Source organism: Phragmites australis, chromosome 12, assembly GCF_958298935.1.
Source record: "Phragmites australis chromosome 12, lpPhrAust1.1, whole genome shotgun sequence".
In the NCBI taxonomy this organism is placed as follows: domain Eukaryota; kingdom Viridiplantae; phylum Streptophyta; class Magnoliopsida; order Poales; family Poaceae; genus Phragmites; species Phragmites australis.
The window spans coordinates 27085387-27111074 of NC_084932.1; the positions used below are offsets into that span (position 1 = coordinate 27085387).

General features: G+C 45.7%; 1 long non-coding RNA gene across 1 annotated transcript; it reads left to right on the forward strand.

Moving 5' to 3' along the window:
- Nucleotides 1–7800: 7800 nt before the first annotated feature.
- Nucleotides 7801–16347, forward strand: LOC133887205 (uncharacterized). Its single transcript, XR_009903533.1, has 2 exons — nt 7801–14742; nt 14834–16347. It is a non-coding gene; the product is annotated as an uncharacterized LOC133887205 (long non-coding RNA).
- The last annotated feature ends 9341 nt before the right edge of the window (nt 16348–25688 follow it).

A 25688-nucleotide genomic window follows, 5' to 3' on the forward strand; every position in this document is an offset into this window, starting at 1 on the left:
AAAGAAAAAGAAAAAAAGGAGAGAAGAGAACCCACTCCGCTCCTTGTAAAACTGATTGAGATTTGATCTAGCTGGTTACTCACCAGCATTAACCAGGCTGCTATCTGCGCCTGGTCAACGGAGATTGACTAGAAAGATGGCGCGCCCGATAGCCCTCATCGCTGGACTATAGGTTGAAATAAAATAAGGTTATATAAAATTTTCATAGAATCATATATAAATAATGCATAGTTAAATATAACGGCAAGTTCCATAATTATATCACGTACCGTACACACATACAACATGGTTCGTAGTACATGGTCATGTATAATTTGATTATTACATTGCAAGTCTTAAGTTACAACAGTAGATACTAACCAAAGGTTGGGAACTGCCTTGTGCATGAATGGTTGAGGTTGAGCGCTGTAGCATTTGCTTAGAAGGATCCTGATAGCTTGAACCTCTTTTATCCTGAACTTGTTAAGATTAAAGCCGAGGTAGGTGACCGAATCGGCACTGAAGGTATACTTGGATTGCTTGAGGAACAGCTGGTGTGACCGCATGACATTGAGGACGGCTCGGATGTGCATAAGGCGACCTGACCACGAGTCGTTGTACTAGATGAGTATGTCGTAAAAGAAGATGAGAATGAATTGGCACAAAAACAGTCACCGGCGCGTTCGTCAAGCTGAATGGCATGACAAGGAATTCAAAGAGATCATCATGGGTGAGAATGTTGTCTTGGCAATGTCATCAGGGTGCATGCGCACTTGGTGATAGCCGGATCGCAAATCGAGTTTGGCAAAGAACACGGCACCGTGTAGTTTGTCGAAGATCAGAATAGGGAATTTATAATTAATGTTCATTGAGAGCGTGGTAATAGACACAAAATCTCCATGTGTCGTCTGCCTTCTTGACAAGCAGTACCAGGGAAGAAAACGCGGACAAGTTGCACTAGATGAGGCCATGCACTTCCATCATGCGGCATTGGCGCTCGAGTTCATCCGTGTGCGACGCTAGGTAGCAATAGGGTCGAACCGCCACTGGCGCTGTCCTCCGAAGCAAGTGGATTCTATGGTCCCTCGAGCAAGGCGGTGAAAGGCCATGTGGCTCAGTGAAGACATCAATGAGCTCGTGGCCTATGCGAGATTGGAGATGTGAGCTTGGTGGCCCGACCACTCCGGTCCACGTGATGCGATGGTCTCGGTGCAAGAACGATCGGGCCAAGCTCATGGCCGTCAAGGCTCATTGTTCCTGCAAGCCTACAGTAAAGAGTTGTACCTGTTGATTTTCATTGAAGGGGCCAGCTTGCGTCATCAATTCGAGGAAGCGCTTGGAGTAGTCTGCAATGGAGCTGGTGACACACTGCCAGCCCACCGGCTTGGCGCGAAGGGGTGGCCCGAAACGAAGATGGACTAGTTCGGCAAAGTGATTCCAGGATGGTGTGCCCTCCTAGCGCTCAATGCGCATGTACCATTGCTGAGCAGTGTCAAGTAGGTGACATGACGCAATCCAGACCTTCTCCTCCTTGATGATGTGCTGGCTATGGAAGAATTGTTCGCACCGGTTGAGGTGTGGTAGTGGGTCCCCATGTTCGTCCTACTTGGAAAAATCCAACTTGTGGAAACATGGCGGACGCTCGCCGAAGTGGCCCTCCATGTCGCGGTCGTGATGCTGACCACCTGCGTCGTGACCTATGGGAGCGATGTCACAGTTAAGCTTGAGCCGGATGATGGTGAGGTTGTGCGCGCGTTGTTGTTGGACGAAGTCATGGAGTTGCCCCTCAATGACATTGAGTTTGGTGAGCCTCTCTAGGATGATGACCAACGTCTTCTTTCTCTCGTCGCCATCCCCATATTGACTCCCAAGCATGGTGACAATGGGCACAGTATCAACTAAATTTGATACCAAGATGTTGTGAACTGGAACTTGTGGATGTTTTCGGATATTGTAGCTGTGATAGATAGGAGGGCGAGGCTTGTATCCTCGCCTCCCCAGAGCTATGGTGGAGTTGGTGTGGAGCACCAAGGGAAATAATTAGCATCTAATCTTTGCTTGTTTTATTCATTAACTATGCCTCTCCTTATATAGAGTAGGCTTAGATGCAAATCTTAGCAAACCGACCTAATCAACTTAACTAATCTTATCACCTAGCTGACAAACCAAAACTCTAACTGAAGCTGACTGCAAGCATTCTGATCCAGAGGACTTCTTCGGTCTTATTTTTTTAATAAGAGAATTATATTTCATCTAGATAATTAAAAATTCTCAGCCTCTGCCCCCCTCAGGATATATAACCGTAACTTATTAAAAAAGCAATATAACTACCCAAACATCATATCACACAAACCGTCATATGGATAAAACAAAGTTTTAAAAAAGACCAACATAGTTTAAATGGAAGAGCTTATTATTAGACACAAAGCCTATTGCTAAATCTCTATTCATGATTGGTAAAAATCTAAATAACCGTCACCTCCAAAGTACGGTATGCAAAACGCATCACATCTTTATCCACTCACACCTCTGCAGCTGTGCCCTCTTGTGGCGCCAACCATACGAACGTCCCCACATCCACATGACAGTCTTATCTAAGAAGTAGTATTAAATACTTGTGGAAATTGTCACAGGACACAAAATATACTACTGAAAATTAATGGCAGAAATATTAAGTTATGAGAAATTAATAATTTTGCAGGCTCGTACCTACAAAACTTTACTGAACGTTTAAAGGTAGTACCTAAGCAGGATTAAGAGCTCTAGTTTCCCAAGTCCCAACTGTTTTAGCACAAGGGAATCATGGAAGCTATTTTAAACCTAATATTATTGGAGAACTGAAACCGGTAGTTAATAAGGATAGAACACTGGTTATGCATTAGCTGGGTAATACATATTGTAAGTGGAAGCTGCAGCTAAATCTCACTGGTGAAGGTTGCAGTGTAGTTCAGCATACAGCTATATATCGGGAGAAAATTATAACTAACCATATGCACAAGTAATTGTTAGGAGCTTGAACTGGGAAGCAAGATTTTTTGTGTTCATTTTAGGAAATAATCATAATTTTACATGAGCATTGCAGTGAAATATAATTTGTCTTGAGCACTGCAGTTAAATCATTGGGACCCTCCTTGCAATACAAAAAAATGAGATCTTGGTTGCTCAGGGTAAATACTGGAACTTTCGATTTTTTTTCATCTGAGCATGCAACACAATAATTCGATACGTGAGCACGGAGAGTTCAGATTTCCATTTCCAAGCAAGATGCCCACGTTAGCCTGTTTGACCGGAAGGCCAAGGAATTAAATGAGCCGCTTGCTGTTGATTTCTAGCAATCACGTACACAGCCCAGCCCAACACGAGTGCCCGACCACTGAATCAATTACACGCACGTCGGTATGAAACGATACACATGAGAAGCCATCATGCCACGAGTCTGAATATTTTCTTTAAAAATGAACAGTAAAGAGTGTCGGCTCCGATTCCTATTGCAAGCCAAGTTCTGCACCGCGTGAAATTCAACATGAGACTAATCGAACTACTATATACAATATAACTAATTAGCTAATGTGCATTGGTAGTATTGATAACTGAATAGTATAACACTTACATACCTGTTGCTTTTCTTCTGGTACAACAGCAACGCTCCTACGCTTTCAAGACAAGAAGATCTTGATCGGAGATTGCCGAGTGTTCACCGATTCTAATAGCAGATACGTTGATTGTGGATACCTGAAATAAAAAAATAAAAAAAATCCTAGGTTCTTTGGATTAGGGCAGAGGAACAGCTGCCGGCATCGAGGATGAAGAAAGGTGACTCACACGTTGCACTCACATCCTACACATGTATATGTGTATAATCAGACGTTAAAGATATACTGAAGAGTTCTAAAACCTCGGTGTGCGAGTAAGTGAACGATCGATCTAACCTCAAGGGAATCGGCAAACGGCAGGCTATTAGACTATCTCTAACGGTTTTACTTTAGGGTTAGAATTCTTTCACGACAGGATTTTTGTTTTCTTCAATATTTTAACGATTTCCCTTCACGATTTCTATCACAAAAGGATTCTCAAGGTCATCTCTTCAGGACGGGATTCTCTCTACTTTTCCTTCATAATTCCTCTTAAAGAGAAGATGTTGGAGATGAGAAAAAATAAAGAAAATATTAACTAAGAAGAAAATAGAAAAATAAACAAAATAAAGGGAATAAGGCTGTGCGTGTAGTTTATTCTAGAAATCGGCAGCAAGCAGCCCACTTAATTCCTTGGGCTTCCGGTCACATAGGCTGACGTGGGCATCTTGCTTAGAAATGGAAATCTGAACTCTCCGTGCTCATATATCGAATTATTGTGCCGCATGTGCTCAGATGAAAAAACAAATCGGCTGGTAATGAGGGAGCAAGCTCAAATGGTTCTCAAATAAAGTGACCTATTCACTATATATGAAATTCGTATTGACATTGATTGATTATGGAAGGTCTTCATATCGAAAAATAGAAAATGCAATACTCACAAAATCCACCATGCTCACCACAGCCAGATGTAAGTTTAATTCCTGTGGTAATTCTTTTTCACATACTTCAGGGATCCAAACCAATGTAGAGGTTTATATAGCAAGCGCTTTGAGCTACTTGCCTAGTACAGAAATGCTTCAGCTTCAATCTGTTTGGGAAGAAGAACTTCAATGATTAAACAGTAGGATCCTAAATAATGTGGTTTAAAATAAAGTCCATTCTGCATGTGCTACTGTCTGCTACTGTCCTGCACCATTTCCTTTTACTAAAGGGGAAATTATGTAGTGTTCTAAAGGGGAAATTAGTAGTGTTTGGTTGATCATACAAAGTTAAATAGGATGGATATGATGATTCTAGGTAAGATGTTACCAGCACCATGTTTAATTCGATATATAAAATAGTACATAATAGTGTTTGATTGGATGTATGCGATACACATATGAATATATTTAGTTACTAAAAAGATAAACACTATATCTATTTATAGCTTAATTTCTTTATAATATGATAATTTATAATTATAATTATCAACAAATTATTCTAATTAGTACTAATCTTTACTAATTTCTATTACTTATAATTTAACATGTCACTATTCACGGCTAATTAACCACAATAATACTTAATTATAACTAATAATATCTAATTGTAACTAATTCATAACTAATTATTCTTAATTTTCACTAATACTCATTAATCATCACTAAATACATGCAGGATCAAACACTACCTTAGGATCTGTTTGGTTGCTCGAACGCGCTGAGTCTGGCTAGTATGTCTCATGCAGGCTGAGTTGAGACAGACTAGGAAGATGCAGTAGCATTTGTTTGGTTGGTTGCATGTGTTCAGTCTGGCTGAGAAGAGATTGTGTTTGGTTGCCCGCATAAGTATATGTTGCATGAGATTGAAATAAAAAAAACAAGTGTTAAACATGATGTTATTTTGCATAAATGCACTCTATAGTAATTAATTTATCATATTAAACTTTAATATAATTTAAAATGTACTAATGTGAGCTAACATTCGCTAATTATTCGTCATTAGTGCTAATCCACTGCATCCCACCGGCCAGCCCCGGGAGAAACGGCCGAATCCAGCGTTTCCCGCCGGCCTGGCTGGGCGGATGCATTTGCACCAGCGGGTGCAGCTTTTCCCACCGATGCAAACATCCAAACGTCAATCTCTCCGTCTAGCTACACGCACGCATCCTGCATGAGTAGAGCAGCCGAACCAAACACCTCCTTAGTCTATCCTTCCCGTTACTTCCCGTGCAATTCGGTCCTTGGGGGAGGAGTCGGTGGCGGGGCGCCAGGGCGGAAGGAGTGCTCGGCGGAGGCGAGAAGATTTTGGGGAGTTTTTTTGGGCTGTCGAGTGTCGCAGACTAGTTGTTTCTGCTGCTCGATGGCTCGGCCCATGGAAAGGCGAGGTGCTGGGCCAGAAAGGTACAATGGGCTCACGAGAGAGGTGGAAGCTAGGCCATGCTGCAAGTGCGCTGTTTGAGAAGTATATGGGCTCTGTATGCTGGCAAGTTATTGGTGCACCTGCGTGGGCCTCTTGTTGACGATGCTAGAAGTCTAGCGATCGCAAGAACTCCCTTAATAATAGCGAAAAATGCAAAACCCTATCACTTAGATTTTGACTTTTTCTCCAGAAATTGTTTTATTGTAAAAAATCCTAAAAATTTGACTTTATAGAAAAAACCTGCTAAAAATTCAAAAAAATTAAAAAAATCAAAAAAAATTCTAAAACAAACTAAAGACAATTCTAAGACCTTCTGTGAATTTGTTTTTCAAAAATAATATCCTTTGCATCATATTTTATAGAGAGGAAGTTTGGAAAAAAAAAAGAAAAATGTTCAGCTCATTTATTAACTCATGTTATTTTAACTTTTTCATATCTACCATTAGTTTTCCTACACAAATAATTGTTTAAGTAAACTAATAAAAGTGGTTTTACTAATTTTAGGGGTGTTATGGATTAGTTATGAATTAATATATCTGTAACACATTTACTCAATCCTGCACGTTACAATAACTATTTCAAGATTTCATGTATTTTTAGAAGATAGATCATCATGTAAGAAGACTAAAAAAATTGGTTTCATGATTTTTGGATTAGTAAATAATTAATTATGCATTTAACTCGAATTAATAAACGAGTTGTACATTTTTTTTTCAAACTTCCTCTCCATGAAATATAATGAAAAGGATATTATTTTTGAAAAAAAAAATTCACAAAAGGTCTTAGAATCGTGTCTAATTTTTTTAGAATTTTTTGTGATTTTTTTAGATTTGTTTGAATTTTTAGGGATGTTTTTGCAACAAAACCAAATCTTTGGGGGTTTCTTCAACAAAACAACTTTGGGGGAAAGTCAAAATCCAAATGCCTTTTGGGAGGTGGGGAGATTTTGCATTTTTCCCTTAATGATAAGCAAAGATGCCCCATTCTAAGGTTTTGTTTGTTTTAGGTTATTTCAAGCACCTACTTTTGTCAGAAGTCCAGAAGCTAGAAGTTTAAATAAACGGGTTTACTAAAAAGTAGTTTTTGAAGAAGTCAGAAGTCTATTTTTAGAGAAATGAACTAGAAACTGAGAAGCTAGCTGAGAGTAGTTTTCATGAGAAGTAATGTGTGAGAAACTAAAAAATTATTGTAAAATCTAACAGCTAAAATTCAAAAAAGATTTTCGAAAAAAAAACAGCTTTTCAGAGAAGCCAAAGAAAAATCCAAACAAACAGACCCTCAGAGCTCCTTTGAAACGCAAGATTGAAATAATGCACAAATAGGATAGTATGACCGTGAAAAACAAAGGATTGAGAAACATATGAATCGTAGGAGATTGGTTGTTTGAAATGAAAAAATGGCATAAGATAGAAAACCAACTAATGATGGGCGATTTGCCTTAGTCCTACTGGAACCAGAAAAAAAGAAGCTTCGACTGGATTTTCATTTCCTATGAAATTTTCGTACTTTTGCATGATCACTACAGTGTTCCTGTGAAATTCCTTTGCCCAGTTCTGCAAAGCAAACGGCATGAACAGATTCCGGAGGAACGAGCAATCCTGTGTGAAAATCCTCAGAGAATCACGTGAACAAAGGGGCCCTAATTGTTTTGAACGAACTCTATCCAATTCAAGCGGGCGTTGTCACATGTGAGCCGTGACGACCGAGAACATGGTCCCAGCACGTGCTTCCGCACACGGGAGTCGGCCGACGGTCGGCAATCAACAGCAGCCGCCCATGTGGCCCACAGAACTCCCGAGGAGCCTAGAAGTCTCCCGGTCCGCGCCCCACTCGAAACCACGCGAGACGCGCAAGTATCTCCGCGTTGCCAGCACGCCAACCACGAGCCACCCCAGACCGGCCAGTCCAAATCCAACCCCAGACCGAATACCAATTCCACCTCCCTTTGCCGCCGCCCGAGACCGCTCGCTCGCTCGTCCGACTCCGAACCGACCCAGCCTTGCTTCGCCCAGCGGGCAACGTCCCCGCGCACGCCAGCGCAGAGCCGTGTCCGGCAAGGATTCCGCTTCGGTGGGCCCCTCCACCGCCTCTACCCGACGATAAATACCGCCCACGGGACGGCCTCTTCTCCATCGCGCTCTGGTTTTCCTCTCTTCCGTGTTCGGCGCCGTTGGGCGTTGGCCCCCGCCTCGTCGCGTTCGCGTTTCCTGTTCCTCCTCCTATTCTCCGTTTCGATTTAGAGTCGCATCGGCTTCTTCTTCTCCGCTTGATTTGATTTCGTGTCGCCGCTTTTGCCTTCCCGTGCTTCGCAGATTCCTGGGACGGTCGCGTTCGCCTCCGTGCGACGAGGGGAGCAATCGATCCGAGTTTGATCGAGTCGTCGAGTTGTTCGGTTTGCGGTCTAGTTTTTCTGTGATCCGATTCGACTGTTTCCTTTTCGATCCTTGTGCTTCGTGTTCGCCTTCTCAGCGTGTGGGTTGCAGGATTGGATCCAGTTGGGAGTTGGGAGTTCGTCATGGCGTCGTGTGGCAAGGGGATCAGGCCCCGGAGGCTCAGGCAGGTCAGTCTCTCGTCGGATCCGGTCTTCCATTGGTTTTCTCACTTGGATTCGGTGGTTCCAGACTCGATTGGTCCCCTCCTGTGATGTCTCATCCTTGAGCGCTGGCCTTCTGTGTTGAATCGTCCGTTATTACTCGGTAGACGAGGTGGACTCGAGACCCTGGGTTGATTTCGTATTCTTACCGCTGATCTCTGTTTTGGTATGTGTATGTCGCCCTTTAGATGCAGAAGGAATTGTGAGTACTGGCTAAGGAGTGATGAGTTGAAGGGTGGAGGTTTGCTTTTGGTTTATTGGTTGTTTTTTATATGCTCTAGTTCACATATGTGAAGATTGGATCAGAAGGTTATGGGCCAGATCTGCCAAGGCAGCAGGCGTGGAGTTTTGGAGGTGGATTGAGGCGCTAGACCGGGGGTCATAGCAACGGAAGAAGAAAATCGTTTGGATATCTCTACCTCTTTCTGATTTATTGGTCTGCGCAGTTTAATTCCTGCCCACTGCAATTCTGATTTTTGGACTGTTGGTTCTTCTCCAGCGATTGGATTGTATGGATTGCCCACGAGTGCTTCTGCTCCAGATATTGGAATTGGACAATGCAAATTCTGGTAGATATCATAACTACAGAGACAGGACTTCTCGCAGCTGATATTGGCAAATTGCTGTCATAATCTGATTCTGAGCAGGCTTTATCCCTATCCCTGCATTATTTGATGCATGTTTGTGCTGTTTAAGGGCTTCATCTGTCAAATTGATAGATACCGTTGAATGTTCTCACGCTTATTGCAGATCTCTAGGTGATACTTGCACAAGAGCTATCTGATGCCGAGTGAAATATATGTGCAGTACTTCAAATTTACCACCTTTCATCTATTGCGTGTTATGATGTTTGAGCGGCATCCACAGTAGATGATCACAGGATGGTTTCTTGGATCCTTGCAGGTTACTAGCTGATATTTTTGCCAAAGCAATCTATGCCAGCGGAAATATATTTGCAGTAATTCAAAACTGGGGCGATCCTAATGCCGAGTGAAACTGTTGCCAGTACTTCTAACCTCTTGCAATCCATAATTACTTACACAACATGATCTTATATGAAATTGTTGCTGAGTTAAAAATTCGAATATGCAGTGATAGAAGATGCCAATCATGTTTTGGGCTTCAAGCTAGATGGGGAATTTTGGAACTGCAAAAAACTTAGTGCTCTCCTTTTATGCCTTTGATACACTACGATTCTAAACTTGTTTATGTTTTGTGTTACTTTTCTGCGCTGAGCTTCGATCTTCGTTTCGATTCGTGTGTTTTTTGTTGGTCTTACATCGTGTGGGTTTTAGGATTGGATCCAATAGAGAGTCGGAGCTCTTGGTGGCGTCGTGTGGCAGCGAGGCAGGTTAGTCCCGTGGATCCGGCTGTTCGATTGATTCCCTGTCACTTGGATTTGGTGGTTTTAGGGATTTGTTCTACCTTCTGGCTTCGTATTATCGAGCCCGGCCTCTCCGGTGGCCAAATCATGGGTCATCACCCGAAGCCCGAAGCACGAGGTGGACTCGAGACCGCTAATCTCGCGTGTGGTATTTGTTTGTCCTCTAGATATTGCAGATGAATCGAAAGGGTTATGTTTACTTCTCAGTCACGGTTATTTTTTATTGGCATGTTTCATGGTTCTTTTTATAGGATGCGATATGCGAAGATTGTGTTGTGCGTAATCAGGCCCTTATTACAACTGTTGCTGGCCAGATCTTGAGGTAGCTGAGACCCTGAGGCAATTTTGGAGTAAAATGTTACATGGACCGGAAATTATAGTATTGAAGAACAGCATCGTTTGGATATTCTCTACCTCTTTCTGATTTATTGGCTTGCACAGTTCAGTTTTCTGTCCGTTGCATTTCTGATTTGATTGTTGGTTCTTCTCCAGAACGAACATTGGATGTTATGGATTGCCGATGAGTTCCTTCCACATCAATTGGATTTGCTGCGCCTTGTTTGTTCACCTTCTTTGAGACAACTAATGTTCCTCATAGGCTATCGTTGATGCTTGTTAGTAATTCTTGATTCTCGCAGATATCAACTACAGAGAGAACTCAGCTGATATTGCTAGTCATCATCTGATCAGGCTTTATCCCTATCTCCTGCATTATTTGATCCATGTGTTCTGCTGTTTAAGGGCTTCTGAACAAGTAGTTACCATAGAATGGTGTCACCTTTATTTCAGGTCACTAGCTGATACTTTTTTGGGGTGGAGAAAACGCACTACCTGATACTTGCACAAGAGTAATCTGACGCCAAGTGAAATCTTTCTGCATCTCTTTAAACCTACCACCTTTTCTAATTCGTAATTAACAGTTTGAGTGGTTTCGACTTAGATAATGATCGTAGAATGGCCTTTTGATCATTGCAGGTCATTAGCTGGTATTTTTGCAGGACCAGTCCAATGCAGTGAAATTTATTGGCAGTACTTCTAACTTCTTCCTATTCATCATTACTTAGATATTAACGTGTGAAATTATGAAATTGTTATTGAGTTAAATATCCGGCTGTTCATCATTATTTACACAACATGAGTTAATATGAAATTGTTGCTGGGTTAAAAAATCGGATGTTTTGGTTGATCTGCAGTGGTAGAAGATACCAATCATGTTTTGGAGCTTCGAGTTAGATGGGGAATTTTGGAAGTTCTAAAATTACACCCTGAATTTGATTATAACTTTTAATTATAAGTTTATTTCTTTCTTATCATGCTGAGTGTTTCATTCGTGTAGCTTTTATTTCAATGTTGCTTTTCTCTGTTCGCAGATCTTTTAGCTCATCTGATTGGTAGTTCATCTGATTTGGTTGTGATGTCTGGTTTGGGATCTCTATCTTCGGTTTGATTTGCTTCAGCTAGTTTCAATCTCCATGTTCCTTGCTCGCTTTCTCCATATGTTGGTTGTAGGACTTGTTTGGCATTGGAGCTCCCTGTGGCACAACCTTACACTGGAAATCGGGGCAGGTCAGCGCCTAGTGCATGGTCCTTTTGGTTAATTTGTCTTGTTTACTTGGATTCAGTGATTTCAGATCTAAATGGCTTGCCTGTAATATTCTGCCTTCGTGTTCCTAACCTTGCTCCTCCAATGGATAGTGAAGAGTTATATTATACTCGCGAGGTTTGAGACCCTGGATTTATTCTTAGTCAAGCTGATTTCAGTTGTTGTGTGTGTTTGTGTCCTTTAGATACATGAGAAGATGTTTGCTATCGAGATTGAGCAGGGTAGAGGTTTGGTTATGGTTGATAGGATTTTTGATGCTATGGTGATATTACCAGTATGAAGTTTCCTACTTTGTTATCAGTAGCTGTGAGCTCTGATTTGAATCATGTTCAGTTTTTGGAGGTTGGGTTGAGCTTTGAATTGAGTGGAGATCACAGATTGGAAAATTATGAAACTTTGTTTGGATATACTCTAGCCTCTCACTTCTGATTTATTGGTCTGCACAGATCAATTTCAGTCTGCTGATCTGTTGCGCCTTTTGTTCCCCAGAACTGAAATTATATGGATGCCAGGGAGTTCATTTGTGCTGCAGCATTTAATAAGGAGGGTTACTAGTTCTTCCGTTTGATTAACAGTCTTCTCCAGTTATTTTCTTAACCAGTAATTCTTTGAATTCTTTCCTCCTAAAAAAACTCTTCTGAATTCTTATTCTTACAAATATGGCACATAGAGATTCGATAGAATTTCCTATCAATGTCAGTGTATTTTGTGTGCCTGACCTCTCTTAAGCAAGGGACTCTCCCACTCATCATTTCACCTTTAATTTTAAGTAACTTTACCCCAAAGTAGTCACTGGTTTCTCATCGATGATTTAGCAAGATCAATATGTTGCTGAGCGGAAGTATTCTCGTATCTTTCAAATTGCACTGCCTTATTCACTTCGTTGCTAGTCAGATAAATTATGAGAACTTGATATTGGTGGTGCAACACTTGAATATTCGAATTGATCTGCAGATGTAGGAGGTTCTAAAGCTGTTTGGAAGCTATGTGCTAGTTTGGTGATTCAAAGCTACAAAAACACGCTATCCATCTTCCTAGAGTTTGCACTAACTATTGTTCTGATTCTTGACTACTTGATTGGCACATTACTTCTCAGTCCACTTGTCCGATTTTAGTTGATGACTGCTTGGTTGGTTTCCAGTTAATACACGTACGGATGCTGAGACATTCTGAGTTTGGGGCATCTTATAAGATTCTTCCTTCTACCCAGAGTTTCCACTTTTGCTCCTGATTACTCCTCGTTTTGGGTTCACTGGTCCGATTTTACTTGACAGTTGTTTGGTTGGTTTCCAGCAGTTGGAGCTTAAAGGTGGATGGATGCTGGAGACATTCTGAGTTCTGGGCGTTTTCATCTTGTGGATTCTACCTTCCCGTGATCAATAATTGTTTCACATGTTTCTTTTGATATCCGTAGTTTAGCCATAGCCTATAACGTTTTGGTGTCCTCTGTATAGTGTGCAAAAAAAATGCCTCAGCTATTGGTGCAGGTTTTCACTGTTTGAGTTGTTCTCCAGAAAGAAAGGAATGATCTCTCGCTCGCGTTGGTTGCTATTGATTCTGCAAGATCAGTCTGAAGCAGAGCAGAATATGTTTGCAAACAACACCTAATTTCTCTGCTTCTTCAACCTCTAGTTAGTATATTTTGCAAAAATTATTTGGATTTGGTCTGTTTATTCATGTGCTGATTGAAATGTTTGTTCTTTATTGCATTGCATTTTCTTTGGTTGGTGCCCTTAGCTTGTTGCTTATTAGTGCGGGACATTGCTTTCAGTTGTACCTTGGTCTATTTGATGAGTTATGATAAAAGTTTCGGTTGTCATGTTATGATTTCTAGATTTTTCATTCACTAGTGTGCTGGCAATTGGATTGTTCTCCAAAGTTTTATCTATTAGTCTACTGTTTTGTTTGTTCCTCTGACTTTCTACTTAGCAATTGTTTGTTCTTCTGGCTTTCTAGTTAGTAACTTTGCACTCTGTTCTACTTTATGCATTGCACTTATCTGTGCAGAATTTGACTTATTTAGCCCGAACAGAGGATGGCAACACATGACTGGGTTGTAGGGTGAGTTTTTGCTGGTTTTGTAAATTGAACATATTGTGGTTGAGTAACCATTTTCGGATTAGGTATTATGAGCAACTACATTCATATAAAGTTTGAGCAATGGCTGGAGAGCTTAAAATGGGATAGTTCTCTCATCGCTTGTGTGATTAGCAACCGACTCCGATCTAGGTTTGTTTGAGTTTTCAGAAAAAGATTATGTTTGTTTATAATAATATTAATATTAATTTCCTTGATACTGCTTTGTCTTTACTGCACACTTTATGCTTCATCCTTTTTTTATGCAGATTACTGACTAGGGGATTCAGCGTGGATTCTATCTTATAACATGTATCGCTAACACTAGAAACTTTCCTTATAATTCTATTCTATTGAGATGACAAAGGAGATAAGGTGGATCTCCAGTTGGTGTTTGCATGATCTTGGCCCTCCCTCTTTTTGGATTTCCATCTGCTGCAATCTCATTTCATCTATTCTGGTTGTGGTAATTGTCACCTTTTAGCCAGTTCTTATGTCATCTCGGTGTTGCAGTTCCTGGTTTGCACAGTTGGTTGAAATTTTCATAAGTGAAATTTGGGTGGAAGTGGAACTGTGGAGTCTTCTGTTTGTCTGCCGTTTGATAAACATCGTGTTGGGTTGAGTGGTTCATTTTGGGTGGAAGTGGAACTGTGGAGTCTTCTGTTTGTCTGCTGTTTGATAAACATCGTGTTGGGTTGTGGTTCATTTCAGTGTGGTGTTCATTTCAGTGACGGAAAAAGATGTCAATCTGATAACATTAAGGAGGGAACCACCGGATCACAGAATTTTCTTTCGAAGATGTACTGGACCTCGAAAATTTGACAGCATAGATTGAATTCTTACTAGATGCATTGTTGTTGCTGTGTTGCAATTAAGTCATCCTGGTACAGATTATTCAGGCTATGTGTGCAGTGTTTGGGGACATTGAAGTGGAAGATCCCAGGATTGGAACGTATAGCAAAAGGCTTATGGCTGAAGTTTCTGTGCAAGCTTTGCAGTAACTAAACCGAGTTTGCTCACCTGATCTTTTTTATTTGTGAATTTGAAGCATGTGGTCATTCGTGTGACTGCTCAACAGATTGTTGGTATTTACTCATCTTGCATGAAGCTAGGCTGGGGTCGCTGTCTTTCGGTAAATGTGTTTTCACACTTAATTGTCTTGATTAGTGTTTCTGAAGCTCATCTCATCATAAAAATTTGAATTTCAACTTGCATGCGGTTAGGATGGAACAACTATCTTCCTTGAACAAGTAGTCCAAGCCAACATAGGCGATGGTGAAAGTAGTGAAGCCCGGAGCCCCTTACTAGTAATTTTGGTTGCATGTATCTGCACTGATTGTGGCTGAGAAATGAGGCTTTCTCAAATTGTTATTAGCCAAGGCTGATTACCGATTTATGATTTGGACTGCTAGTTATCAAATAATTTCTGGAGTTTGGGAGGACACTGGTACTTCTTGTGCTGCCGCCTGCTTATCTGCTAACTCATCTGAGCTGTGGACTGTTTTTCTATCGGTACTCAGTAGTCATGTATCTCTTATTGTTCTGTTACCTTTTGTGATATATTGGATTTCTCAGCTGTACAAAATAATGATTGCCTCAGTATCTGCATGCTTATGGTCTTCTTTGCTAAACTATATACTAGGTCGGTGAAATCAATTGCGTCCTGATCTGGAGAAGTTGGATGGCATTGGATCCCTAGTTATTAAACCGTACATTAAAAGGCTAAATCGTTGTACTTAAATTGCTCATTTTGGACACTTTCACACTTAGATTAGATTTGCCAGTCTACACGATGTTGATGGTGGATTCAAATCACATCTTGTTCGTTCGATATTTTCATGAGCAGTGAATAGCTGTTTGGTTCACTTCTGTGACAAATCGAATTCTAGGTTCGCTGATTGTGACCATATATGGTAAAGATGGCTTATGGGTTAATGCAGATTTCGGATCTAGCCTTCTGACTATTTTGGTTATATGGATCTCCAGAGGTACATTAGACTCCAGATTCACTGATGGGTAATAACCCAGAACTGGAAGCTTAATCAAATTGTTTGCTTTGGACTTTGCACTTCCTGAAACTCTGTTAGTGTTTTCTTTCCTGTGGCAAGTTCTGATTTGGATAGTTGGTCATGGAATTGATTTTTCAGAAGCTGGTTCTTGTGGCAATGGAGCTTTTTTGGTGCGGATATGGGTTTCGGAATCTTCAATTGCATTGAAAAAGGATTCAAATAAGTTTATGCCCATTTGATAACTGGTGGTGGTTGCATATTCTCAAACCTGCAATTGGACAAGAATTAGAGTTTGCCTGCACTGCCTTTTTGCTTTATACTCCAGAGCCCAGTTGGCTAAAACAAGACCAATTCTCTGTTCACAAATCTTAGTGCCAACAAAACGTAAAATTATGGACTATCTGAAATTATCTGTTCATACAAAGGAACCATGTATGTCCTATTGGTGTCGATCTTCCTTTTGCTCATAGCGTGTTCTTATTTTCAAATCTAGAGCTGGCAATAGATCAATTTACTTCCTGTCAGGTTTCAGAAGATATCTTGCTTTTTTCATACTCGGAAAAAGTGATTTGTTTGCTATTTTAATCTGTTCTGATTTGTGGTTTGTTTGTTTGCTGTTTAACACTGCCTTTGCCGGTCCCAAGCCCGGATGAGAAAATGTGGAGGGAACTGCAAATAGCTCCGTTGTATTTTTTCTTTTGAAATGAAATATCTGTATTCTATGATTAGCTTTTAGAAATACCATGGTCTGAGTTTACTGACAAAATATGTGGTTTAGTTTAACCGTTGAAGTGCCTAAAGTCGTATTCTGAGAAACTGAAAGCTTACTCTTGGTATTGCCCTTTCAGGAAGCTATTTCCTACTCATTTCTTTTTCAACTGCACATGGTTCTGTTTTCAGGTGTTAGGCTTCTATACGTACGTGTCTCCAGGAGCTTATATCTTTTGATATTGCATTCTGCCGACACTGCCCGTTTCTTCCATTTCTGTAATTCTGTTTGCCGACACTGCCCGTTTCTTCCATCTCTGTAATTCTGTTTGCCTTCCTGAAAGCCATCTTAACTGGATGTATCCGGTGGAGGCGCGCCACACGCGGCAGACGGAGCGCAGCCTGTCGCGGTCCACGAAGCGGGGGAGGCGGCCGACCACGACGCAGACTGAGGCTGTGACGTGTGAGCTGCTGGCGCTTCCGACTTCAGCTGCTGTGCCTGCTGCTGCCTGTTGGTTGGGTCTGACACTTGGGGCCCCTATCACCTTTCAGGTCTGTTTTTTTGGTCCAGCTAGCTTATTTCAAAAAGGAAATTTATCCCAACAGTGTGTCATGTGATCATTCCTATTTCCTATCTCGTTTTTATTTCTTCTATTGATGTTAAGAGATACAAGTTGAAACATTGTAATATGACAAAAAGAACCCATGCCTGGCTCCTCCACTCTTTATAGCGCAATATTTTCAAAACACAGAAAAATAAGATTAGAATGCCCTCGCTTTTTGAAGCCTATGGAGCGAACGAACACATAAATTGCTAAAAGAAAAGTTGTGTGGATGCATCACAAGAAAAAACATGGGAATTTTGGATTTAGGTGTTCGTCAGAAAGAGGGGAAAAAATGAGAGAAAGAGGAAAGATGCATTCGAACTCTAACATGAATCGGAAACATGGGGTTAAACATCATGTTAGAATTCTTTCAAATCGGAGATCTTCTTACCATAGTTTTATTATTGTTACAGAAAATAACATTACTGGCAATAAAAAAAATATTGGATAGTTTTATTATGGTTAAACAACATCTTTCCTATCATCCACGTTTAACTAAAACATCTCTACTTCGGGGTGAAAACGGTCGGAGACAATTGGAAAACGCAAAATTATTTTCCGTTTTATATTTTTGGAAACGAAATTGAAACGATAATACCGAAAAAGGATACGACAGTGGTTGTATCGGAAAATCGAAAACGACTTTATCGGATCGGTAATATGTCGATATCGATCAGAAATCGATAATTCTGAATAGAAAATACCAAACTATAGCTCACAAGTTACACATCTTACTAGTTGAATACCCGTACGTTGCAACGGAAATAAAAATTGCACAAGATGACATCAAACATATGCAAAAGCTATAGCATACATCAATAGATCTAAAAGTGACAAAAAAGAAGCTAGAATCGTAACCCAGCTAAATGCAATTACTCAAATGCATCAGGAGTTTGCAGGCAATCTGTTTGTGCTAGCCTGCAGTCCTCTTGTATCAGATGTCAAAGTTGTAACATGTAAGGAGGTAAACTTGTTAGGTTTGGAATCAAAATAAAATACTCGTAACGGATACTATTTCTTAGTATCAGTATTCACTACTAATTCAGGTCGTGGATGATAGGATAAGTCTCTGTGCTGCGTCTCTGTGCTGCACATGGTCTTTGTGGGGCTGCTTCAGATAGTCCTTGGCTGGTCTTTGTGGTCCTTTCTAGGGCTACAGCATCTAGGACAGCATCTTAGCATCTAGGACAGCTAGGACAGCATCTTAGCATCTAGGACAGCATCTTAGTATCTAGGACAGCTAGGACAGCATCTAGGACAGCATCTTAGCATCTAGGACAGCATCTTAGCATCTAGGACAGCATCTTAGCATCTAGGACAGCTAGGACAGCATCTAGGACAGCATCTTAGCATATGCTTGGCTGGCTAGCAGCCTATAAATATGTATCCCTAACCCCTCAGGTTGGTATGGTATTTGTGTCAGAAATAAACCAGAAAAATTGCCCCAACTCCTAGTATCATCCTCTCTCGATGAGAGTAAGAATTCAGCTACTACCAAAAGTAAGAATTCAGCGACTAACAAGAAGTAAGAATTCAGCTACTACCAAGAGTAAGAATTCAGCGACTAACAAGTGGTATCAGAGCCGTAGTATCCTGTAGCCTGAGCATCTCCTGCTCACCTCCTTTCCCAGCCGCGCAACAGCCCCAACTGGGAGCAGCAGCAGCTCCGGCCGCTCCTGCTCACTTCTCTCCCTCTGCGCAGACGAGCAGCAGCTCGTTTGAAGCAGCCCTCTCCCCACGCAGCAGCCCCCGGGTAGCGCGTCATGTCCGCAGGGCAGTCTCAGCGCTCGGTCGCCTCGAGCACGCAGCGTCGGCAGGAGGCCGAACTTGCCGCGGCAGAGGAATGCGAGCGAGCGGCGGCAGAGACCGCAGCGGCGGCGGCAAGGGCGTCGAGGCTGGCAGCGGCGGAGCTGGCAGCAGTCAGAGCGGAGGCGGAAGCAGCGGCGGCGGCGGATGCAGCGCGTGCGGCGGCAGCAGAGGTCGAGGCTCTGCGCGGCAGCATCAGCAGCTCCGTTTCTGCTGACGACAGCGCCGACGCGGACCTCGAGTTGCTGGGGAGGGAGGCAGCGCGAGCGCGGGCGGCGCAGTGGGCAGCCGCGCACGCCCACGAGCGCGGCGGCAGCCCAGACAGACGCGGACGCGCCGGCGGCGCTCCTGGACGAGGCACGCACGGCGGTGGCGCTCCTGGAGGAGGCGCGCACGGCTGTGGCGCTCCTGGAGGGGGCGAGCACGGCGGTGGCGCTCCTGGAGGGGGCAAGCACGGCAACGGTGGCGGACGGGTCGATGGAGAGTGCGGCTTTCACAGGCAGCGTGGCTCTCTCTCCCCGGATCGGTACCGTGGTTACCACGGGCTCCAGGCTGTTGTCAGGGACGTCGGCCCCGGCGGTGGGTGGCCTACCCTCACTAAGACCAACTATGTCGAGTGGGCTGTGGTGATGAGGGTAAAGCTCCAGGTGCGGCACATGTGGGAGGCAGTCCGGTACGGCGACGTCGACTACGACCAGGATCGACGGGCGCTGGATGCCCTCATCGCTGCAGTCCCGTCCGAGATGCAGTTCTCGCTTACCAATAAGCGGACTGCCAAGGAGGCTTGGGACGCCATCGCTGCGGCACGCATCGGCAGCGACCGCGCCCGCAAGTCCACACTGCAGGCACTTCGCAAGGAGTGGGAGAACCTGGCCTTCAAGCCAGGTGAGGACGTTGATGACTTTGCTCTCCGTCTCAACACTCTGTTGCAGAAGATGGTGCAGTTCGGCGATGACACCTACGGCGAGGAGAGAGCTGTCGAAAAGCTCTTCCGTTGCGTCCCCGAGAAGTACAAGCAGATGGCTCGCTCGATCGAGTCCCTGCTGGATCTCTCCACGATGTCGATCGAGGAGGCGATAGGTCGACTCAAGGTCGTCGACAGCGATGAGCCACAGTCTCTCTCGGGGCCCATCACCACTGGCGGGAAGCTCCTTCTCACTCGGGAGCAGTGGGCTGCCTGCCAAGGTGACCGGAAGAAGGGGGAGCCTTCTTCCGCGACAGGCGGCTGCAAGCGTGGCAAGCCGCGCAAGGCGCGCAGAGACGCCCAGGCCGGGGCGCGAGGACGTGCCGAGGGTGATGCCCGCGGAGGCGCCCAGGGCGGCGCCGCTGGCAAGTACAAGCCAGCACGAGACGACACCTGCCGCAACTGCGGCCAGCTTGGCCATTGGGCCAAGGACTGTCGACAGCCACGACGCGGCCAGGCCCATGTCGCACAGGCGGAGGAGGAGGAGCCGGCTCTGTTCATGGCACATGCAAGCATCGAGCTACCTCCAGCGGCACCGGCCGCAGCGGCTCTCCTCCACCTTGACGAGCCAAAAGCACACGCCCTCCTCGGCGACGGCTCCGGCAACGACAAGACTGACGGGTGGTGCCTTGACACCGGCGCCACCCATCACATGACCGGTCGACGGGAGTTCTTCACCGAGCTTGACTCTAGCGTCCGAGGCTCTGTCAAGTTTGGGGATGCCTCCGGCGTGGAGATCAAGGGCGTCGGCTCCGTCATCTTCACCGCCGTGTCTGGTGAGCACAGGCTGCTCACTGGAGTCTACTACATCCCCGCGTTGAGAAACTCTATCATCAGCTTGGGACAGCTGGATGAGAACGGTTCGCGCGTGGTGGTTAAGGATGGAGTCATGAGGATTTGGGATCGCCGTCGTCGCCTTCTTGCCAAGGTAACCAGAAGCGCAAATCGACTCTACGTCCTTAACGTGCAGGTGGCACAACCCCTCTGTCTCGCTACTCGTCGGGATGACGAGGCGTGGCAGTGGCACGAGCGCTTCGGGCACCTTCACTTCGAGGCCCTGAAGCGGCTCAGTGCCACGGAGATGGTGCGAGGCCTGCCGTGCCTCGACCATGTGGAGCAGCTCTGCGACGTCTGCGTATTGACGAAGCAGAGGCAACTCCCCTTTCCCCAGCGGGCGAGCTTTCGAGCCAAGGAGAGGCTCGAGCTTGTGCACGGGGACTTGTGTGGTCCGGTGACACCGGCCACACTGGGAGGATGACGCTACTTCCTGCTGCTTGTCGACGACCTCTCCCGCTACATGTGGGTGATGGTCCTCGACAGCAAGGGAGAGGCTGCGGACGCCATCAGGCGTGCGCAAGCTGCTGCGGAGGCGGAGTGCGGTCGCAAGCTGCGCATGCTGCGCACCGACAACGGCGGCGAATTCACGGCGGCTGAATTCGCGTCGTACTGCGCTGATAAGGGCATTCAGCGCCACTACTCCGCGCCGTACAGCCCGCAGCAGAACGGCGTCGTCGAGCGACGCAACCAGACGGTTGTGGGGATGGCTCGGGCCCTTCTCAAACAGAGGGGGATGCCGACTGTCTTCTGGGGAGAGGCGGTGGTGTCGGCCGTCTACATCCTCAACCGCTCGCCTACCAAGGCGCTCGACGGCAGGACGCCGTACGAGGCTTGGCATGGGCGCAAGCCGGCGGTCTCCCACTTGCGAGTCTTCGGCTGCCTCGCGTTCGCCAAGGAGCTTGGCCACATCAGCAAGCTCGACGACAGGAGCACTCCGGGAGTGTTCATCGGCTACGCGGAGGGCTCGAAGGCCTACCGCATCCTCGACCCGAAGACACAGCGTGTGCGCACGGCGCGCGACGTTGTGTTCAACGAAGGGCGAGGATGGGCGTGGGACAAGGCGGTGGACGACGGCTCTGCTCCAACGTACGACGACTTCACTGTCGAGTACGTCCACTTCGAGGAAGCTGGGGGAGTAGGCAGCTCTTCTTCGACGAGCACGTCTACCCCAGTCCCCGAGCCTTCACCGACCCCGGCGCCTGCTACTCCGACAGCACCACACTCTCCAGCCAGGACCTCGGCTGCGATGAGTTCTTCGCTGGCTCCACCACAGCTGGCACCAGCACCGACAGGCACCTCTCCGGGCACGTCTACTCCAACACCAGCTCGTGTCGAGCAAAGCCCGGTTGAGCTCGCTACTCCTTTCTCTCACGACGAGGAGCGCATCGACGCGTACCACGACGGCGAGCCGTTGCGGTACCGTACGATAGAGAACCTTCTCGGCGACCAGCCGGTGCCGGGACTGGTGCCTCACGACCTGGAGGCGCAGTTGCACCTTGCGTGTGACAACGGCGAGCCTCGGTCGTTTGCAGAGGCTGAGAGACACACGGCATGGCGCGCCGCGATGCAGTTGGAGATGGATGCGGTTGAGAAGAACCGCACCTGGGAGCTTGCTGACCTTCCTCGTGGTCACCGCGCGATCACCCTTAAGTAGGTGTACAAGCTGAAGAGGGATGAAGCCGGCGCCATCGTCAAGCACAAGGCTCGCTTGGTGGCACGAGGCTTCGTGCAACAGGAGGGGGTCGACTTCGACGACGCCTTCGCTCCCGTGGCACGGATGGAGTCCGTGCGACTCCTCCTTGCGCTAGCTGCCCAGGAGGGCTGGCGTGTTCATCACATGGATGTCAAGTCGGCGTTCCTTAACGGCGACTTGAAGGAGGAGGTCTACGTGCACCAGCCGCCGGGATTTGCGATCCCCGGCAAGGAGGGCAAGGTGCTCCGCCTGCGCAAGGCCCTCTACGGCTTGCGGCAGGCGCCGAGGGCGTGGAATGCCAAGTTGGATTCCACGCTAAAGGGGATGGGCTTCGAGCAAAGCCCGCACGAGGCGGCCATCTACCGACGGGGCAGTGGAGGAAATGCTTTGCTGGTGGGTGTCTACGTCGACGACTTGGTGATCACCGGCACCAAGGATGCGGAGGTGGCGGCATTCAAGGAAGAGATGAAGGTCACTTTCCAGATGAGTGACCTGGGGCCTCTCTCCTTCTACCTGGGAATCGAGGTGCACCAGGATGACTCCGGGATCACGCTTCGACAGACCACCTACGTCAAGCGCGTCGTTGAGCTAGCTGGGCTCACCGACTGCAACCCAGCTCTCACTCCGATGGAGGAGAGGCTGAAGCTGAGCCGCGACAGCACGACGGAGGAGGTGGACGCTACGCAGGTGGGGAGCCTTCGCTACCTTGCCCACACACGACCGGACTTGGCATTCTCCGTCGGCTACGTCAGTCGGTTCATGCAGCGACCGACAACGGAGCACCAGCAGGCTGTGAAGAGAATCATCCGCTACGTTGCGGGGACTCTCGACCACGGCCTCTACTACCCTAGGTGCCCTGGGGCGGCACACTTCGTCGGGTACAGCGACAGTGACCACGCCGGCGACATCGACACCAGCAAGAGCACGAGCGGGATCCTCTTCCTCCTCAGCAAGTGCCTCGTTAGCTGGCAGTCGGTCAAGCAGCAGGTGGTGGCCCTGTCCAGCTGCGAGGCCGAGTACATAGCGGCCTCCACCGCTTCAACTCAGGCGCTCTGGCTCGCTCGACTGCTTGGTGATCTCCTCGGCAGAGACACTAGAGCGGTGGAGCTCAGGATGGACAGCAAGTCCGCTCTGGCCCTGGCAAAGAACCCCGTTTTCCATGAACGGAGTAAGCACATCCGGGTGAGGTACCACTTCATCCGAGGCTGCTTGGAGGAAGGGAGCATCAAGGCGAGCTACATCAACACCAAGGACCAGCTCGCGGACCTGCTTACCAAGCCTCTTGGGAGGATCAAGTTCCTTGAGCTCTGCACCAGGACCGGGATGGTTCAACTTTCCCACAAGACGACGCACAAAACTTAGGGGGAGAATGATGGGATAAGTCTCTGTGCTGCGTCTCTGTGCTGCACATGGTCTTTGTGGGGCTGCTTCAGATGGTCCTTGGCTGGTCTTTGTGGTCCTTTCTAGGGCTACAACATCTAGGACAGCATCTTAGCATCTAGGACAGCTAGGACAGCATCTAGGACAGCATCTTAGCATCTAGGACAGCATCTTAGTATCTAGGACAGCTAGGACAGCATCTAGGACAGCATCTTAGCATCTAGGACAGCTAGGACAGCATCTAGGACAGCATCTTAGCATATGCTTGGCTGGCTAGCAGCCTATAAATATGTATCCCCAACCCCTCAGGTTGGCATGGCATTTGTGTGAGAAATAAACCAGAAAAATTGCCCCAACTCCTAGTGTCATCCTCTCTCGATGAGAGTAAGAATTCAGCTACTACCAAGAGTAAGAATTCAGCGACTAATAAGAAGTAAGAATTCAGCTACTACCAAGAGTAAGAATTCAGCGACTAACAGTGGATAGCCCTTTCTAAGGTCCTAGATTGTCCCAGATTGTCAAATATACACCTATATCTGCATCCATCAAGTTGCTCATTTCGCTGTTGAAGTCCTCATCTTCTGCCAAGTCATATGAAGCATCAGCGGAGTTACAGTACACCACAAGATTTGCCAAAAGATGGCACACGCCATACAAAACATTTTCAGTGAGCACATTGGTGCCTTAAATAAGAAAATAAAGAGGGGCAAAAACGTGAACAACAAATGGTTGTGAATGCATTCTACTACTTGTAGCACCTCAAAGGTCATTGAATTGAAGCCAAGTATGCAGCAGCGAAGAAAAACTCCAAGTTGACTATTTGGAGCCAGAAATACGTCCTCCACACTTACACCTTCTGGTGCAGTGAGCACACCTGGCAAAAATAATTTCAGAGCAAGCTGTGACTATGAGCTGTCTATTTAAAAGCCTCTCTATGAAAGAAAATAAAGAACTCAAAAACATACACACGTGATGTGAACCTCACCTCGTAGCTCATCGAAAAAGTTGAACAAATCATCAGGTGAGTTCAGTGCTGACAGGGTACCTTGTCAGCTGCTCACAGAGCCAACCATTAGCTAAATCGTCTACCGCCTTGTGCCTTCAGCTGCCTTAAAAGTTCTTCCATGGAGGCTCCAAAAAATCCTCACATGACTACAAGATTAATAAGTTAAGAAGACCTGTTTAACTTCTGAGAGAAATGGAGTGAAATGATGGATCCGATAAACAATGAAGCAGGTTATATTGACAAGGTTGCGGTTGCAAAGTTATAGTGATAATATGGTTGTTTTGATTGTTTTGCTCAACACTAAATGGTTCATTCACTCGCAGAAAGTATAAGCCGGATCTACATTTCAACAGCAGCTGGTAGATCATGCCTCTAATTTCCAATTCCTGATGTAAGCATTAACGGCTGATGATCTATCTACAGCTAGATACAAATCACTACTTTGTTTGTCATGTTGTGACACTAAATTCATTCCCCGCAGAAAGTAGTAGCTGGGTCTACATTTCAACACCATTGTTTTTTTTTTTTGGAAAAAATCCAACACCATTTTTTTGGGGAAAAAAAATCAACACCATTTAGTAAGTGATACAGGGTTTAGAACGATTTGATGCTGCTAATTCCAAAATGGCTAACACCCAAGTGCCCCGGATCCGAAACACTAACTCCACATCACCAGATACAGGTGGTGAGCACATGACAGCGACAGGAACATGAGCGGCAGCATTCCAAGGGGAAGCAAGCAAGCAAGCGCGCGTGTGTACCTGGGTGAGCGTGAAGAGGAAGAGCCCAAGGCGGTTGTGGTGCCCAACGGACTCAAACGGGAAGGGCAGCCCCGCCCCGCCACCCACCTGCGCCGGCGGCGCGAAGACCTGCACCAGGTGCCATTTTCAGTGGAGCAGTAGCGAGACGAAGCGACAATGCACGAGTGGGAGTGTGTGTAGTGGTTGTGCTCCTAGTGTGATTGATACTTGTGTTCTTTTGGAAATAAATGAAGGTTTTAACTTATTGCCAAAAGGTACGATGGAGAATACTTGCAGTTTTTTATTTTTGGTAAGTCATTCAATACTATG